Raw genomic sequence first — 19,231 nt, 5'->3', positions numbered from 1 at the left:
TCATTTTTTATCATTTGCTACATAAACAGCTTAAAAAGCAAAAGGTTATAAAAATTTAAGGTCCTACCATTAACTTATTTATATTTTTATAAGTCAGATAAGGTAAATATAGAGATCAAAGTTAATATTACCAGAGCTATCAATAGGATAGAAGTTACTCCAAGTTAAGGCATGGAAACAGAGCTGTCAATTTCTGACTAGGCATTCAAGAATGAAAGTGGCTCAGCTCTGTTGCGATATGAACAGCAATAGTACAAAGTCGGTCAGAGGTGAATGCTCATTACCTGCTTTACTTTTGGCTTGGTGCTTTCAGGTTTTATTTGTTCTTTATATCTTACTAATGACATGCCCTTTATAGACTAAACCTGATTCTAGTTATATCTAGTTTGACAAAATATGGTATATATCAATGTTCTCTTCTCTTTATATTTCCAGTGTTGAGCATCCAAGAATCTTGTTGGCTGACAGTGTTTGTACAATAAGTGCCAAAGAATTTCTAACAATTTTCTATATGAACACTAATTGTAATCAACTATTTGAACTCTCAAAAGTAACTAGGAGCTAGACTACGAGTAAAAGGAGAGTAACATGATCTACTATTAAGTTGTTTAGTAGTAAACCTAGAGAAAGAATGACTCTGGGGGAGAAGAGGGTAAAGAAGGGGAAGTGTCTTGTCAAGGAATAAGTATAAATGACCCATGGACATGAACAGGGTGGGGATTGATTGTGGGAGTGGTGGGTAAGCAGGGCAGTAAAGAGCAATGGAGGGGCTTTAGGACAACTGTAAGAGAACAACAATAAAAAAGTAAGTTTTAAAGAATCAAAAAAAAAAGAGAATTACCTTAAGAAAACAGTTCCTTATACTGGAAAAAAATTATATTGAACAATGTCATCCTAAGTCAAAGAAGTCAACATCTACCAGAATTGAAAAGGAATAAAGTGATTGCACATATTCAAATAGAAAAAAAAATACCAATGCCATCTGGCATACTTAATACTCTTCTTCTGTTTGCTAGTATATTTGTACCATGTGTATGCTTGAGGTATGGGCCCAGTCTCATTCTAAGAATTGCTTACTAAATGACATTGAGAAACATCTGGAGGCTATGTGGGAGGAACACAACAGGTGACTATTTTTTTTGTAGTAGAAATGGACAGGCTATCAAGAAAAATACTCATTAAAAAAAAAAGACAAGCTGCAGGCAAAGAAAGAAGCAAAATTGAGGACAGAATATTATCCTTTACCCTAAATTGTCTACAGAAAAGTTCCCAGGGACTGAACCTTTCAACCCTAAAGAGAGAAAAGATGTGACCAATATAATCTGAGGATCTATGTCTACTTGCAAAATGTTAGGATATAAGGCAGCCAGAATGGAATGCATCTTTGGAGAAGAGAGGTACTGCCACGTCAATACACCAGATACTCCACAGAATTATCATGGAGTCATGGAACCCTTCAGAACCAGCACCAGGAACCACCAGGTGAGACAGTAGCTGGGATAGGGAGATGTCCCCCACAGCCCAGCAGGGATCGAAGGCTCAGCCCAGAGAAGGAAGGAGCTGAAGGCCTTCAATCACACCATCACTGAGAAGACCTCTTCATTAGCCCACGGTGACATGTGATTTCCAGAACAAGGGGGTGGTTTCTCGGTGAGCTGAAGCCTCACTTAAATAGATGTTAATGATTATTCTTTACTGAGCAATGAGTATGCATCAAACACTGTGTGAACGGATTTTCTTGTATTCATTCAAACCCCACAACAACCTCATAAGGTAGGTTCCATGAGTACCACCATGACACATGGGAATACACTTAGACCCAGCAACTGTAACCCCACTTCTACATTCAGGTTTTATGGCCTAAGGAAACAGAGATGTGATTAACTTTTAGCTAACAAAAATTCCAAAAGCTGTGTCTTCAATTCACTGGACTATTTTATTATGTTAATCTGACATTTTCCTAGTACTAATTCATGTGCAAAACAGATAAACTCAACCGTCCGGCACTAGATATGGGTTTTGTTTCTGTGGCATCCATCTTGCTTGGGAAGAGGCTTGAGCACCTTCACAGGTGTCATCCTCATGCTGTCTACTTCCTGGTCTGTGGAGCTGAACTGGCTTGCTGTCATACTGCTTCCTTACTGAAGCTCAAATTCTACCCAGTACAGTGCTCTGTTTGGCTGAGTTCTGAGCCCTCTTTTATAATTACAGTATTCCTTCACTTATCATGGGTATTACGTTCTAGACGTCCCTGAGAAGTAGGAACCTTACATTTATTCTACACTCTTAAACCTTCGTAACTTTAACAACATACGTATACAGTACCGTAAAATTCCACGATATAGCGAAAAATCCACGATAAATAATTAAATATAACATTTTTAAAACTCCTGCGATACAGTGAGGCCGTGATAAGTGAACCATGATATAGAGAGGGACTATTGTATTTTCAAAAAATAAAATTATATAAAGAATAACTATAATCTCATTTCTCAAAATAAGAATATGGCTGATTTTCAGAAAATGCTTTATGAATATACAGATGATGTATTATAGAATTATCCTCCTGAAACCTAAACAATTTTTTTTCAGATTTAATGTGTTTTATTGATTAAAATATTACATTTGTGCCAATTTCCCTTCCCTCTGCTCCCCTCCACCCGGTGGCCCCCCTCCCTCCAGTTGTCCCCCCCTTTTAGATTATGTCCATTAGTTGTGCATACAATTCCTCCCAACCTCTCTCCGTCTATTCCATTCCCTCCTACCATGATCCCCAATTCCTATATCATCTCCCTCCCTCTCCCCACTCCCCCTCCCTGTTGACCTCCCCCCAATATGCTTCCCGTACCCACAGTTCCTTTTCCACTCTCGTTGCCTGTTTAGTTTGCCTTTGTTTCATCTCCCTAGCTTCTGTTTTTTAAACCAGTCCCTTTAACATCTCATATAACAGTGGTTTGGATCTAATGAACTCTTTCAGTTTTATTTTGTCCTGGAAACACTTTCTCTGTCCTTCTATTCTGAATGACAATTTCGCTGGATAGAGTATTTGTGGTTGTAGGTTTTGGATTTTCATTACTTTGAATATTTCTTGCCAGTCCCTTCTTGCCTGTAGGGTCTCCCTTGAGAAGTCAGCTGATAGTCTAATTGGGACCCCTTTGTACATAATTCTTTTCTTCTCTCTTGCTGCTTTTAAGATTCTCTCTTTATCTTTAATTTTTGACATTTTGATTATAATGTGTCTTGGAGTGGTTCTCCCTGGGTCCAGTCTCTTGGGAACTCTCCTTGCTTCCTGGACCTGCAAGTCTATTCCCTTCCCCAAGTCTGGGAAGTTCTCCTTTATTATATTTTCACTCAATTTTTCAAGTTCTAGTTCATCTTCCTCACTCTCTGGCAAACCAATGATTCTTATGTTGGGCCTTTTATAGCTGTCCCAGAGGTTTCTGATCCTCTCATTGTTGCTTCCCATTTCCTCTCGCTGCATTGATTGACTGCTTGTTCCTTCTCCATATTCCAGTTTGTTGAAATGAACTCTGGATTTTTTTTCCTCACCATCTGTCTCGTATGTGGTTTTGTTCCTTTCGTTATGAATGTTTTTCGCTTCTTTCTTATCTTTTTCCTGCTCTTTTGTGAATTCTGTAAGCCACCTGATAACAATGGCCTAGAACTGAGCCTCTGACAGGTTTCTTATCTGTTCATCTGTCAGGTTCTCTATCTGCTGCCTGGTGAGTTGTGTTACCGGTATTTCTATAGTTGTCTGCCTCATTTTGACAGATGCGTTTTGTTTTCCTGGGCTGTCTGTCGGGGGCAGTGCCTGTGTACGCGTCACAATTCAGCGACCGGCGCCTGTCCGCGACCTATTTCGCAGCCCTGTGGTGCTTTCTTTGGGGGCGGGGGTCCAAGATGGATTCACACAGTTATTCTGCTAGGAGACCGGGATCCGTCCTCCCGCCCCCTGGGCCTCACTGTTCAAGGCGATGGGGTGGCTGCTCTCCCCAGCGCTGGGGTCACGCACTGCCAGGGGCTTGACTGCCGCCGGGATTTTTCGCCACCCCGCCGCTGTCTCAGGTGCGACTGCAAACAGCGCTGCCCTCTTTAACTCTTACCTGCTCAAATGGCACCGCTGGTTTATAACTTCATATGTTGGGCTTCCGTGTAGTTTTATTTTCTGGAATTTCTAGTTATCCTTTGTTTTGAAGTAGTTGTATTCCTCTCTAGTTGTAGAGGGAGACCTAGCGTGTCCGTCTAAGCCTCCATCTTGGCCGGAAGTCCAAAACCTAAACAATTTTAGTAACTGATATCACCCCAATAAATTCAATTTTTAAAAATGTTATGTCAATTTTTTGAAACAAAAATGCTACTAAAAAGGCAAATTATAGAATGTATAAATAAATTTATACCTGTTATCAGCTTTATATATGATTTTTAATATCTTAACATTTGGGTATCAGTTTGTAGTAAGTTCATCATCTGTTTTTACATTAATTATCTCATATAACTCTGAGAATATTAACAGATTAGCCAGCTGCTTGTTAGTGAAGCAAGATAATGAGATGCAGCCAAAATATTTGGTTTAAAAAAACTAATTTTACCACTTATTCTCTGTTTAATCTTGGCCAAGTAACTTAATCTCCTTGGGACTTGGCTTCTTCATCTATAAAATGGGATGATGAAAATAGTACCCATCTCTAGCTTGGATGATAAATGGATGATATATATAAAGCACCTAGCACATAATAAATACCTATTCCATCCTGGACAGAATTCTAAATGCTCTACATATATCAATCAATTTAGTCCTCACAACAAAGTAAATAGTAGTATCTGTGTTTTACAGATCAGAAAACTTAGGCACAGCAAGGTTTATAACTTGTCCAGGGGCATATATTCTCTCAGAGTGTTAGATATTTTATTCTTTTTTAATATTAGAACTATTTCTTTGTTTAAAGATTTAAAAAGCAAGCTTATAAAAATAATGTATTCTCATTATTACACTAGAAAATAGTAGAGCTGAACCTTATGTCCATCTTCTTTACCCTATTCATGTGATGAAAAAAAAATCATAAAATCATGTGAACTATGGGGCACAGTGAGAATAAGTGAATAAGCCAGGACTTGAACCCAGACTTTCACACTTCCTAGAAGGTAAATGGAGCTGTAATAACTTTAAAATAAGAGAAGGGGTAAATACTCAGGCAACTAGAGGCCAGAACTAGTTTGGAGGTGGGGGTGGTCCTAAGGATGAGGAGGATTATGGGAGATTTAATCCTAGGCTTCATGGGGTCAGGTCACCTGAAAGTGACAATTGCACATGGCCCATGTTCCTTTAGGCCCTTGAATTACTGTGTCAGAACCTGCTAAAGCACCAGGTAAATGCCTCCCAAATAAGATGAAAACTGTAGTTCACAGTGCCTAAAGCAGAAGTTTTTAAATATTTTGTATCTTTGTCATTCTGGAAACAGAATAATATTGTTAAATGTATAAAATGCAACTATTCAAAGGAAAGCAGATAAGTTACATGTTTTCTAAAATAAACAAATTTGTGATATATTACAACTATCTTCTAAATCATGCACTAAAAATAAGATCTATGACTACTACAATTTCAAAAATATCTGAGATATATGCAGCAATTGTAATAAGAAATATTTATGGTTTCTCTTGGTGACAAGTAATTGCAGGTACTGCTAAAATTACTAAGGTTTGTGGCTTATACTCAGTTGAAGAAAATGCTAAATATCACCTAGAAGTTAATGAAAATAAAGATGTAATTGTTTCCTATTCAGATTAAACAACCCCCTGAATACTTTGACAAAGAATTCATGGAACCCCTGGAGAGGAAGAACAAAACAGAAACTTCAGGAATGAAAGTGAGGAGTGTTCCACTTCTTAAAATATACCCCCATGTCCCTGCATTGCTTCACTGTCCTATTGAATGCATAGCTGGGTAAACAGTGGAGAACAGTGAATCCTAAACTCATGAAATTCCAGTTAAGAGGGTGTATGTGTGTGTGTGTGCATGTGTGTACAGTGTGTATGTTATTAAACTATATTACAAGGCCACTGTAATAAAGACAGTCTGATACTGGCATAAGAACAGATACATAGATCAATGGAACAGGATAGAGAGCCCACGAATAAACCCAGGTCTCTATGTCAATTAATATTTGACAAAAGGGACAGGAGTATAAAATGCAGTAAAAATGGCCTCTTCAACAAATGGTGTTGGGAGAACTGGAATGGTACATGCAAAAAAAAAAAAAAAAAGAAAGAAACTAGACCACCAATGCACAGCATACATCAGAATTAACTCAAAATGAATAAAAGACTTAAACAAGCTATGATACCATAAAAGTCCTAGAGGAAAACATAGGCAGTAAAATTTTGGATGTCCCCCACAGCAATATTTTCACCAGTAGATCCTCTAGGACAAGGAAAATAAAAGGAAAGAATAAGCAAACAGTATACTACATCAAATAAAAAGCTTCTGCACTGCTAAAGAAAACATCATCAAAATGAAAAGGGAACCAACCATATGAGAAAATATGTTTGCCAATGATCCCTCAGACAAAAGTTTGATCTCCAAAATATATAAAGAATTCATACTACTCAACTCCAAGAAGACAAACAACCCAATTAAAAAGTGGGCAAAGGACCTGAACAGACACTTCTCTAAGGAAGACATACAGAGGGCCCATGGGCATATGAAAGGATGCTCAACAACACTAGCCATCAGAGAGATGCAAATTAAAAACAAACAAATGAGCAAAATAGAACCAGATGCATAGAAACAAGGAACAGACTGACAGTGACCAGAAGGGAGGGATGAAGGGGATAAGGAGGAAAGGAGGAAAGGGTCTAGTCAAGGAACAGGGGTAAATGACCCATGGACATGGACAACAGGGTGGGGATTGACTGTGGGAGTGGAGGCATGGGCAGGGCAGGGGAGAGCATTAGGGGGGGAAATTGTGAAAACTGTGATAGAATGATAATAAGAGAAAGAAAGAAAGAAAGAAAGAAAGAAAGAAAGAAAGAAAGAAAGAAAGAAAGAAAGAAAGAAAGAAAGAAAGGAAGGAAGGAAGGAAGGAAGGAAGGAAGGAAGGAAGGAAGGAAGGAAGGGAAAGAAAGAGAAAGAAAGAAAGAAGAAAGAAAGAGAGAGAAAGAGAGAGAAAGAAAGAAAGAAAGAAAGAAAGAAAGAAAGAAAGAAAGAAAGAAAGAAAGAAAGAAAGAAAGAAAGAGGAAGGAAGGAAGGAAGGAAGGAAGGAAGGAAGGTAGGAAGGAAGGAAGGAACGAAGGAAGGAACGAAGGAAGGAACGAAGGAAGGAACGAAGGAAGGAAAAGAAACTCAAAGAACTCAGGAGTGGCTGGAATGTAGAAAGAGGGAAAGAGAAATGAACAAGGTGAGGTTGAAAAAGTACCCAGCAGCCATACTACAGACTACCTAGTAGGCCACCATTATGGGTTAAATTCTGTACCTCGCAAAGACATTGAAGTCCTAATCCCTGGTATCTGTGAATGTGACCTGATTTGGAAATAAGGTCTTGCAGATGTATTTCATTTAATATGAGACCATACTGAATTAGGGTAGGGCCTAATCCCACAAGATCGGTTCGCTTATAGGAAGAGGAGAATGCCATGTGAAGGCACAGGGATCACAGAGAGAAGACTGATTACAGCTAGGCCGCCAGAAGCCTAGAAAAGCCTGGAGCTATCAGAAGCTGGAATAAGGAGGGATCCTCCTCTAGAGGCTTCTGAGAAAGTGTGGCTTAGCTGACACCGTGACTTCAGATTTGTAGTCTCCAGAAATGTGAAAGAATACATTCTTTTTGTCTCATGAAATTTATTGGGGTGACATTGGTTAATAAGATTATGTCAGTTTCAAGTATACAATTCTATTATATATCATTTGTAGGTTGCATTGTATGCCCACCACCCAAAGTCAAATCTTCTGTCACTATATTTGACCCCCTTTACCTTTTATTACCTTTCTATCCCTTTCCCTCTGGTAATCACCATACTGTTGTCTGTGTCTATGAGTTTTTGCTTGTTTTTCCTCTTTGTTCATTTGGGGCTTTCAGTTTTCTATCTCACATGTGAACGAAACCATATGGTTCTTAACTTTTTCTGTCATATTTTGTTTAGCATGATATTCTCAAGATCGATCCAAGTTATCGCAAATGGCAGTGTTTCATCTTTTCTTATGACTGAGTAGTATTTCACTGAATACATGCACCACATCTTCTTTATCCAATCGTCTAGCAAAGGACAATCTGGTTGTTTCTATGTCTTTATCACCACAAATAATGCCGCAATGAACATAAGGGTTCACAAATCTTTGCAATTAAGTGTTTTCAAATTTGGGGGGTGGATACTCAGAAGAGGGGTTGCTGGACCATATGGTAAATATTATTAATTTTTTGAGGAGTTCCCATACTGTTTTCCATAGTAGCTGTATCGGGTTACATTCCCATTAGCAATGAATGAAGGTTCTTTTTTCTCCACAACCTCTCCAATATTTGTTATTACTTGTTGATAATAGCTATTCTAACATTTTTCTTTGTTTGTTTTAACCCATCCAAGACTGTGATAATTTATTAGAGCAGCCATAGGAAACCAGTACCTTGACCCTATTTCTTAAGCCAGAAGAATACCACATGCAAGATTTGATTCAGAGAGCAACAGTATAAGGATGACTCTGATGGTACTGGAAAATACAGGCTGGCAGGTGAGCAAGCCTCGTTAAAGAGAAACGGGAGGTTGTATAGCCGTAAAGTTGTGCAGACCGGAATCAGACCCAATTAGTTCCCATCGGAGTTGTTGCCAAAGTGCTGTGGCTTCTGCTGCTTGGCATCAACACTGCAGCTCAGCTGAAGATGCTCCTGGCTTGGAGGCAGTGCTCTAGGACTGGTCGCCAGGCTAACCTGGGGACGGAGTCTGCACAGGCAATTCCTTCATGCTCTCCTTTTAGGGAAAAAGTTATCTTCTGTAAAATAACTTGGTAATAAAGAAAGCTGTAAAACTAACTCCCAGCCTCCACTTTGTTGTGAGAGTATTGTAATGCAAGAATGTTTCAAGCCCAAGGAGCCAAATCAAAAGCCACATGTAACCAATGCCCACGATGCTCCGTAAATGGGATTATCGATTCATTAGCTCTTAAACCATGAATCTGGGGGTCACATTTAATTTCTCCTTATCTTTTCATTGTATCTAATTAAACTTCATATTTATGTCAACTTTACAAGCTTTAAATCTCTAAGCAAATATTTTTATCTCTTTTGTCCCCTTACCCACCCCCACCCCTTGCATTTCAGTGTACCTGGGTATTACCCCTGGCTGCATAACTTCTGATACTGGTTATCTTGCCATTCTGAGAATTGGGGGACTACCTAAGATACTTAAAGCTAAAACTTTGTTGTCAGGCCAGTCAGAGAAGATTCTGGTGTTTATAACCAAAAAATACGACTTCCATACCAAGAGAAAAAAAAACTGGAAAAAGAGATTAGCTGTGGTGTAAAGGGATGGTCAGATAATAAATTGTCACAACAGGTCATGTCCATAGACAAAGAGACTTCCTACTTCCCTGGATTGTATTTAATGAACCCAGGATAATGAAATATACTGACAGCATTTGACACCACCACAACTAAAACATTATCTAGCTCATTTTCTTATCCAAATTGGAGTTTGGTGACAAGTTCATCACTAAACAAATACATAAAATGTGTAGTGTTTTACTTCTTGGTGTGTATAAACTAGTAAGGGTACATATGTAGGATAATTTTAGAATTGTTCTGCTTTCATACTTGGATTTTTCACATATGTGTCTGCTTTAAAAACACAAATAATGTAATTAAATCTTAATTTCATAAAAGTTTTTGAAAAGTGGCCGAGTGTCCTATCTGATTTGGTATTGTAGTGAACATAGACAGCATCTATGCAATGATCAATATAAATAACTGGTTCTTAGAAACATGTCAGAAAGAGAGAGCCTTCATGATCTCGTTCCTGCTTAATTATCTGACGTCATGCTTTCCGTTATGTGCCTCCAGCTACAGGGGCCCACCTAACCATGTCCTACCTCAGGCCTTTTGTATATCTTCACCATTTATGAGGAACATCTTTTTCTCTACTCTCCCAGGGGATACTCATCATATTCATGCAAAATAGTGTACATTTTCCTTCATAATGTTTTCCTTGTAGGGTCATTTTTGAAGTTTAAAGGAAATAGCCCTAGCATAATCAAAACTGATCTCATTTTTGGTGTTGGTTTTATGTCTCCAAAAGAGAAACACACCAGGTGGCATGCATATGTAACTCGAAATGCCACCTTCTTTAATTCCCAAATCTGCTCCACCTCTAGCAGGTTTTGAGGGTCAACAACTGGGATAGGAGAGATGTAGTGTTGAAAGGAAATGGCCACTGAAAGACTATTTTTTCAGACAAAGAATCAATTATATCCAAGATTGGTCTAATTCACCATGCGGTGTTTCTACAAAATTCTTTGATAATAATGGCAATCTGAAAACATAAATCCTGTCTTTTAGAAAAGGGGTCCAGCACTTCTTGAGAATTTAGGAAAAGTCTAATCTCTAATGATACATGGTGAACTCAAGAAAGTGAGGAAGGAAAGGGCACATTCACCCTGATAGGGACGTCACTTGACAAAAGTGTAACATTAACAGTAAATGTACAGATTTATTCAGTTCTTTCCTGGAATATGTATGTTCACATTGCCTTAAAGGAGTACAACTGCCAATTACGTTTTTTTTCATTGTCAATTATTTAACATAAGTAAAACACATACTAATATAATGATATATTCACTCTGTTTCTGTTTCACAAGATGTAAGGAAAAAAAGAACTGTCATTCTATTTTGTTCCATGATGTTTCATACCAGGCAAATGGTAAAATGGTAAAATGCAACTGTTGTTCCCAATTAAAATAAGAAAGTAACACTCTGTGAGACCCATTTGGCAGTTCTACAAATGTGCCTCTAAAAGTTTCTCTTCTCTAAGACACAAAACAATGAAGACTTGGTTGCTGGTAAGGGTCTATCATATGGGAAAGCTCAAAAGAAACAACGCAAGGTTTTTCTGACTGTTAACTCTTCCAATCAATCTCATAGAAGGAACATTTTTCATCAGCCTGTCAATGGGCAGATTCTAACATAAGGCCTCGAGAAAGGGTGTGGAGGGGGAGATGTATTCCAGATTGCCCACTTAGCCTCTCAACAGGCCATGACACATGTTGCCCATACACTAAGCAAAAGATAAAAGAACCTGCACATCTTTGAAGATTTTAAATTACAATCACTTTTGTTGGATGATATTGAACATATTTATCAACATCAATCATTGTATAAAACACTCAAAACTCTCTCATTCTCATGACCCTTAGGAAAATAGTCTCTCCTTACATAAGAGGGAAGAAAAGAAGCCTGAAGTGTCTCCTAGCCCCACCCAGCCTGCTTTTCCCTGCACTGACCTCCATTATTCAGGGGCACCGTCTACACCACCCTAATTTCCTTAACCCAGAGGCATGTGTTCTGCCTAAAACATTCAGCCGCGAAACAGTGACTGATCCAAAGAGCAGAGTTCCCTGCTCAGGGCACTTTGCTGAAGCTTCCTTTAAACCATTGTTTGCCACAGTCATGATCACACAGCTTGCTTCTGAGATCCAGGGGTGATGAGAATTAAGACTTCACTTGATTTGGTAGAATTATCTCTGTGACTAATTCTGAAAGTGTTAGGCAAACCTATAAAAATATTCAGTTCTGTAAGGGAAAGAAGTAATATTGGTTGTTTATCATGATACAGACAGTAATTTCCAAACCTTTGTTAACATAGAACCCCTTGGCCAAAAGAATTTGTTTGTTCATGTGTTTAATTGCAAAAACAGTTTGTTTGTTTTTCTTTTCTTTTTTTTTTTTAATTAATTTATTTGTGTGTTTGTTTGTTTCTTTTTAGAGAGAGAGGAAAGGAGAAAGAGAGGGAGAGAAATATCACTGTGTGGTTGCCTCTGACTCGCACCCCCAACTGGGGACCTGACATGCAACCTAGTCATGTGCCCTGACTGGGAATCGAACCAGTGACCTTTGGCTGGCAGGCCAACGCTCAATCCACCGAGCCACAGCAGCCAGGGTTTCCAAAAATAGTTTTAATGTTTAATTATCTTTAGTGGGTTAAAATAGATAACAAAACTTGTCCTTTCAACCATTTTTAAATGTACAATTCAGTGGCATTAATCATATCGACATTGTTAACAATATTCACAATTAGTGGTACAGTCATCATCACTATTACCAAATGAACACCCCAAATGTGCCCATTAAACAATAACTCATTTCCCCTCTCTCTCAGCCCCAGTAACCTCTAATCCACTTTCTGCCTCTATGAATTCCTCTGTTCTGTATATTTCATATCGGTGGAGTCATGCAGTATTTGTTCTTTCTCTCTTAGTAAAATGTTTTCAGTGTTTGTCCATATTGTAGCATGTGTCAGAATTTCATTCCTTATTATGTCTGCATAATATTCCATGGTATTACATATTCCATTTTGTTTATCCACTCATATATTAATGGACACTTGATTGTTTCTACATTTTTGTTATTGTGAATAATGCTGCAATCAACATTGGCATGCAAGTTTCTGTCTGAGTCCCTGTTTTCAATTCTTTTGGTATATACCTAGGAGTAAAATTGAGAGATCCATATGGTAACACTATGTTTCCCAGTGGCTGAATTATTTTTCATTCTGTGTGTTTGTTTTCCCCTGAAACTGAATATGTGAAACACATAAAGGTAGAGTGACCCTAGTAGAAGCTTCTTTAATTAGCCTCTGAGGAAGCACCCAGAAAGTTTTGACTTCTTCGAACACCTTTAAAAAGCTCCTCAATTTCTTCTTCAACAGATGGCAGCAGGGAGGACAGAGAGACTGGCCAAATTCCCTTAGGTCACACAGCTAGTGAATGCTCATGGAGAATATAATACCAACATTGCTGAGTTCCTGAATATAAGTTAGGTTCTATTTCCTGCTAGTTACCTCTGGCTAACTGGGCATGTTTTTCTTTAATATTTTACTTTTTGCCTTCCCAAAGAACAACAGGTAAGATGTTAAAGTGAGTATTTGAAAAGCTTTCCTACATATGCCTGAGAATGAAGATAAGAGAATGTGATAAAAAAGGCCTATGCAATTACCTGCATTTGTGGATTGTGTTGACCAAACTTAATTATTCAGATATAGAAAGCAACTTTCTCTTTTTATTTTGTAATTTCAGAAAATGGTACCAACACAAATCTGCACAATAACGTAAAAGGAGAATAAAGAGCAGAAGTGAGGTCTCTATAAGTCCTGATTGTAGGATCTGAGGCAGAAAAAATACCCTGATATTGATTCAAAGCCTCCTAAACAGGCAGACAATATGTTGGGTTATTAGACTTATTACATCTGCAGCATCTACAGAGGGGGTGACTCTAAAATTCTGTACTTTGTGAAATAGGGTCAAGATAAAAATATTAGGATATGAAACAGAAAAGGTAACATTGCTTGATTTTAGTCACATAGACTTCTTCATTCAATTGGATAGAAGTAAATACATGATAGGTTTTTGTTTCTTTTTTACTTTTAAACATATTTAATTCACTGTTTTCTTACTACATTAAATCAAAGAGGAGACTTCTGAATTTATGGCTGGACCTTTAAGAAACTGCTTTTCAATGTTCTAATTCTAATGCCAAGATGTGGTTAGATGAAACAGTTTGAAAATTTGGTATACATCAGGCATTATCTGGAATCAAATATAATTCAAAATCTCATAAAAGGAGTAAGTCAGTTAACTAAGTGTGGCTGATTCTTGGCTTTCTTCTTAATATTCCATAATCACAAAAAACAAATTCTGAAGGAGTAAAAGTATGTCTACCCTTGGGAGATGAATCACAAATATTGGAAAGAAATCCAATAGTTAACCACATTTAGTCAATCATGGAAAATCTATTCACATTAGCCAGTAATTGGTTTAGGTACGTCACATGGTCAACTTCTAGAAAATAAAATGCAAGGAAAACTTCCCAAGAGGAGACTCTGGAAAATATTTTTCTTTGACAATGAGAGAAGTATGAAGAGAAAGGCTTTTCCTCGTGTTTCCTTTTTTTTTTAGAACACTGCTTGATGCTTAGAGCTGCAGCCACCGTCTGGCAACTAAGAAAGGGCTCATTATTAATACACTGAGAATGGTACTCTGGCAAAATTGAACAATTTTGAGTCGCTCTGGTACTGCTGACCTACCTCCAGAATTCTTATTAAGTAAAACATAAGCATCCATATGGTTTGAGCTGACTTTAATCTGGTGATCTGATACTTGATGTCAAATGCATTCTGGTTGGTACAGCATACATATGCCTAAGCACCCACCTGTCTCTATAAGCTAAATTCAAGAGATCTTCAATCTGTATGCTCAGCTCCTTTCCTTATGTAGTCTATGCCAATAGGCAAAAGAAGTTATATCTGGTTCAACAACATTTATAGACTATCATGGAAAGATAGTTGAACTAATGGTTATCCATGTGACAGAGGTGATTCCTGATTACTCATCTTGTCTCCAAGTCTCATTCTTTCCCTGTTAGATAAAATGTGGGCTTGGAAATTTTCCCTATTGTCTGTAAGCTTCATTCTAGATTTGGAGTTGGTCTTGCTCTGACCTTAGTTGGCTAAGGTTCTGATATACTGCTTAGTCCTTTCCAGAGCCTCCTTCTGCATATGAATCTTGTTACCTCAACCCATAGCTAGAGACCCGCTCTTACTAAAATGATCATCTCAAACCTTAGACTCCATCATTTAACATGCTTTTTTCTATGGTTCACCTGTAGCCTTGTTAAATGGAATGAATCCCCGGTATTTCTTTTTGGAAGAAGAATACCAATATTTGCCACACCCTTTGTAGAGTTAATCTGTTGGTCCTTGCTGGGTCCAGCCTGCCCACTAAATTAGAGTCTCCAGCTCTCCTCTGCAGCCTGCAACTCTTCTTTTCCTTGCTGGTCCATGTTGCTAAAGCCTCTGGATGTCTCCTTCCCAAAATGATATCAGCTGGAGGGAGTAATAAAATGTAGTACAAAGAGCGCAGGACCAGGAGTCAGACGATCTGAAATGCAGTTATGATTCTGCCCCATACTGTCTGTGTGACCGTGGGCAAATCACTTAACCTCTCTGGGTCCCAGCTCTGTCATCTTTAAAACGAAGGCATTGAACTAAATGAACTCTAAGATCTCCCCCTGCTCTAAAACTTCAAAATCAAAAGCCAAGCTTTAAACTAGTGTGACCACAGTCATTTATTTTCACAGTGGGAGCCTTTGAAAGCTTCCCTTTTGCTTGGAGTGCCTTCCATTTTTTCTGTTCTACTTTTCCTTCCGGATAACCATTTCTCCTCCCAAAGGTTATTCTCTATTTCTATGATAATGTCCTCAAATGTGGTTCTCTATGAAATATCTAGGCTTCTTACCAAAACAAGCAATAGCTGTCCCAATCCTCAGGACATTCTCTCATTTTCTTTCCCTTTGGAAACAAGCATGATGAAAAATCTGAATATTAGGATAATATTCAGGTGTGCCTTCCCATTATAACATCAGGCTAAGAGCAACTCAGCAGAAAACCAAAGGAAAAATCACTCCAGAGACCTGAATGAATAGAAGTGTCACAAAAGATTAATTGCCTTTGGAAAGGTTTTCTTATTAGTTCATCCCACTGTGATTCTTTGTCTACTTACTACATTCTAATCTGTACCAAACAAACAATCTAGCATTTGAATTTTCCTCTAGTTTTGTCCATATACTTTATTTAGATATGTACATAATGCTTCAAAACCTTTATGCAACAAAGCAGATAATGAAAACATGAATTAAAATTACCCAAGCAAGGATGTGCGGTCCATGGCTATCTTTCCAGGGAAGGAATGAAGGTTGCTTTCCTGAAAGATGGCTACAAGTGACCTTAAGGCACAATGGAAAACCAGAAGGACTTGGAAAAGACAGGCGTTTACAGGCAAGGCTGAATGGCAAGTATGTGGCTCAGCTTCTGTGCCCTGAAGGGCAGACTGAAGGTCACCCTAAATATTCCTCGTGTAAGTTCCAGCAAAGCAGACTTAAAGATCATAAGTGATCATTTGCTGCTCTTGTTGTGTTTATGCAAATGAACAGGATAAATTAAAAATGGACCTAATGCAGTCCCTTTAATGACAAGGAGGGTACTCTTAAGGAGAAAAATCGTGATCCAAGGAAAATAACAATGCTCAGTGGTAGACTATAAAGTAGTGCAGCTAACTGTCTTTAAAGTTTCTTTTCATTTAAAGTTTCTTTTCATTTGTAAATTAAACTACATCTGTGGCGTCATCAAAGATATTTAATCTACAGGCAAGAAGAATGTCAAATTCCTTGCAACTGGATGTCTTTCCAATAAGACAGTCTTACAGATTTAGAGACTGGATTGTGGGTTATGTTGCATAAATTAACATGTGTTTTCTGTTTTCAAAGGGCATAAGCCTATGATCTCATTACCTGAGTGATTGTCTGTATGTATAGTCCTCACTTAATTCTGTCTGCATCGCTGCCTCCTGAGTCTCAATGGTTTTGCTGAAGTGGCTGGGTTGGTGAAGAATGGGGTAGTCGGTGGGTTTCACCTTAAAATGGGTTTTTCTTTTCTATCCTAATGGCTTGGACAGAAAGGACCCAGAGGTCTGAGAGGGGGGGAACCTAAAATATTTTCCTCAGCCCAAACTAAGTATAGTGGGCAAAAGGGTTTTGGACAGGTATGATGTGCCTGGCACACCTTCCACCAAAGAAGCCCTTCTTTTCCCTAATGGGGGACATTGAAAAATTAATACCTGCCTTTTGTCTTCTAGTGGTTATGGATTGAATGATGTCTTTTAATCCTGTTGCCAAATCTGTTGCTCCTAGAATACAAGGATGCCAGCCTGTTAAACCAAGCATGCCACTGTCCAGAGACAGTCAACCAACCTGGAATCTGCACGATCCTTCCCCATGTGGGAAGGCCACCCTCCCCTCCACACCCCCACTCTTATTAGGGATTTCTGGACCCAAGGGTAGGTAGGACAATGACCACGCCCAGCTTGAAGCAACTAGAGGAGCATGAGACTGTCGTCCATTGTACTCTATAACACTATAAAGGGTCTCAAGTCTGGGGGGGGGATTGTTATTTTTTATTGTTATAAAAAATTAATTTTAAAAATAATAATAATATAGGAAAGGGAGAAGTCAGAGAGCTTATATGCGTGACCCATGGGCATGGACTGGGGGGGAGGGCAGGATTGCTGGGGGAGGGGGCTGCTGGGCAGAGGGGAGTAAGGGGGGAAAATTGGAACTATTGTGACAATATAATCAATAAAATATACCTAAAAAATAAAGTTACCTAAGCAATAGGTTATGCAGAATGTATATAATATAAATATTACATATATGTGTATATGTATATGTGTATATATATTCCAAAATAATCTAGATCTAAATGTTCTTCCTTGGAAAGGTGTTGGGTGGGAAGGGGTAGGTAGGTGGGGAGCAGGGAGGAGGTGGCATAATTCTAAGGTTTTCCAGTGCCGATGAGTCAGCTCCGGTGCTCATATTAAAAAGGCTGCCCCTGCAGTTGCCTCTGAGATGCACCCACAGAACTCTCTCCTGAGAACATATGTGCAGGAGGGGAAGGTGAGTGTTCAGTTTTGACAACTCTGATGTGCAGTATGCAGTCAGCTCTGAAACCCCGAGTTTGTGAAGAAGGCTGGAGAGAGGAAGTAAGGGGCATAGGTTTTCTTCATTCCACTTCACAGCTCTGCCCTTTTTCTCTCTCTAACCAATAAACTCTGACCAACAACAAACTGGTCAATAACTACATCTTGAACACTTAATCTATATAAGGCAATGAGGAAGGTAGCATGCAGAGAGACATGGTCCTTGACTGAGACGCTGGGCACGCTTAAGAAGAGACATGTGCTCACATATGCAGGTCATGTGAAGGCTTAAACAAGGAATGAGGTTGTGGATAATGGTGGGTTTGTTTAGTTCCTACACTCTCATCCTGAGCCTCATTCATCCTCTTCCTGGGAGCAGGACTCACACCTACACCAGTCCTGGGCCCTGATAAGAGCAATGGAAGTAGGGTATGGAAAGACAAGGACAAAGTGATAGAGTTCAAGTTAGGATAAAAATTGCACAGGAATGAAGCTAAAGAAAAGAAGTAACATATGTGAAAGGAAATCTGTTTGCTAATAGGTCATTCACGCTAGGACTGAGCCTGGGACTAGGGGACAGAGAGCCATCACCTCATCTCTTTCACCTCAAGTGCTTGAAGAGACTTGAGGCACTTCCTCCAGTTCTTTCCAGGAGGAGATAAAGTGAAGCCCAATGGCTGACAGAATAATTCCAGGGGCCTTACAATGAGGAAGAGGGCTTTAAAGTCAGTTCTAGTCACCCTTCTAAAACCTTCCAAACATTTTCCACCTTACCTCGGAATAAAACTCCGAGTCCTGAAAGACCTTGACATGATTTGGCCACCCCACCCCCCATTCTATCTGGTCCCCTTACACTGTCTCCCTGGCTCTCTCAGCCCCGGGTGTGCTGACCACCCTGCTGCCCATCCAACCTGAGGATCTTTGCATATACTGCTCTCTACCCAGAGCGGATCTCTTAAATAACTCATTCTCTTAATGTCTTTCAAGTTTCTGCTCAGATGTATCCATTCAAGAGAGATCATACCCCAACACTCTTTCTGAAATGATAATTCCACCCATTTGCTCCCCTCTTTACCCTGTGCACTAGCTTTCTGATGCAGCTCCAACAAATGACTGCATACTGTGCTTTAAAACAATAGGCATGAGTCTGGAGGCCAGACACTTGCAGTCAGGCTTCCTGGACCAAAATCAGGGGGTCGGCAGGGCTGTGTCACCTCCAGGTGCTCTAGGGGAGACCCCATTCCTTGCCCCTTTCAGTTTTGGATAGAAGCTGGCATTCCCTGGCCCATGTCTGCATCACAGCAATTACTCTCTCTGAGCATCAACTTCTCTTACTGGATCTGTGAAATCCCTCTCTGCCTCTCTCTTATGAGGGATACTTGTGATGACATTCAGGGCCCACCCAGAAAATCCAGAATAATCTTCACATCTCAAGATCCTCACCTTAAACACATCATCAAAGACCTGTTTTCTTCAAAGGAGTTTATATTTACCAATTGTAGGAAT

The sequence above is a fragment of the Furipterus horrens genome, unplaced genomic scaffold, assembly GCF_987537825.1.
Source record: "Furipterus horrens unplaced genomic scaffold, mFurHor1.1.pri manual_scaffold_3, whole genome shotgun sequence".
NCBI lineage: Eukaryota > Metazoa > Chordata > Mammalia > Chiroptera > Furipteridae > Furipterus > Furipterus horrens.
Note: the sequence above shows the minus strand (reverse complement) of the source record.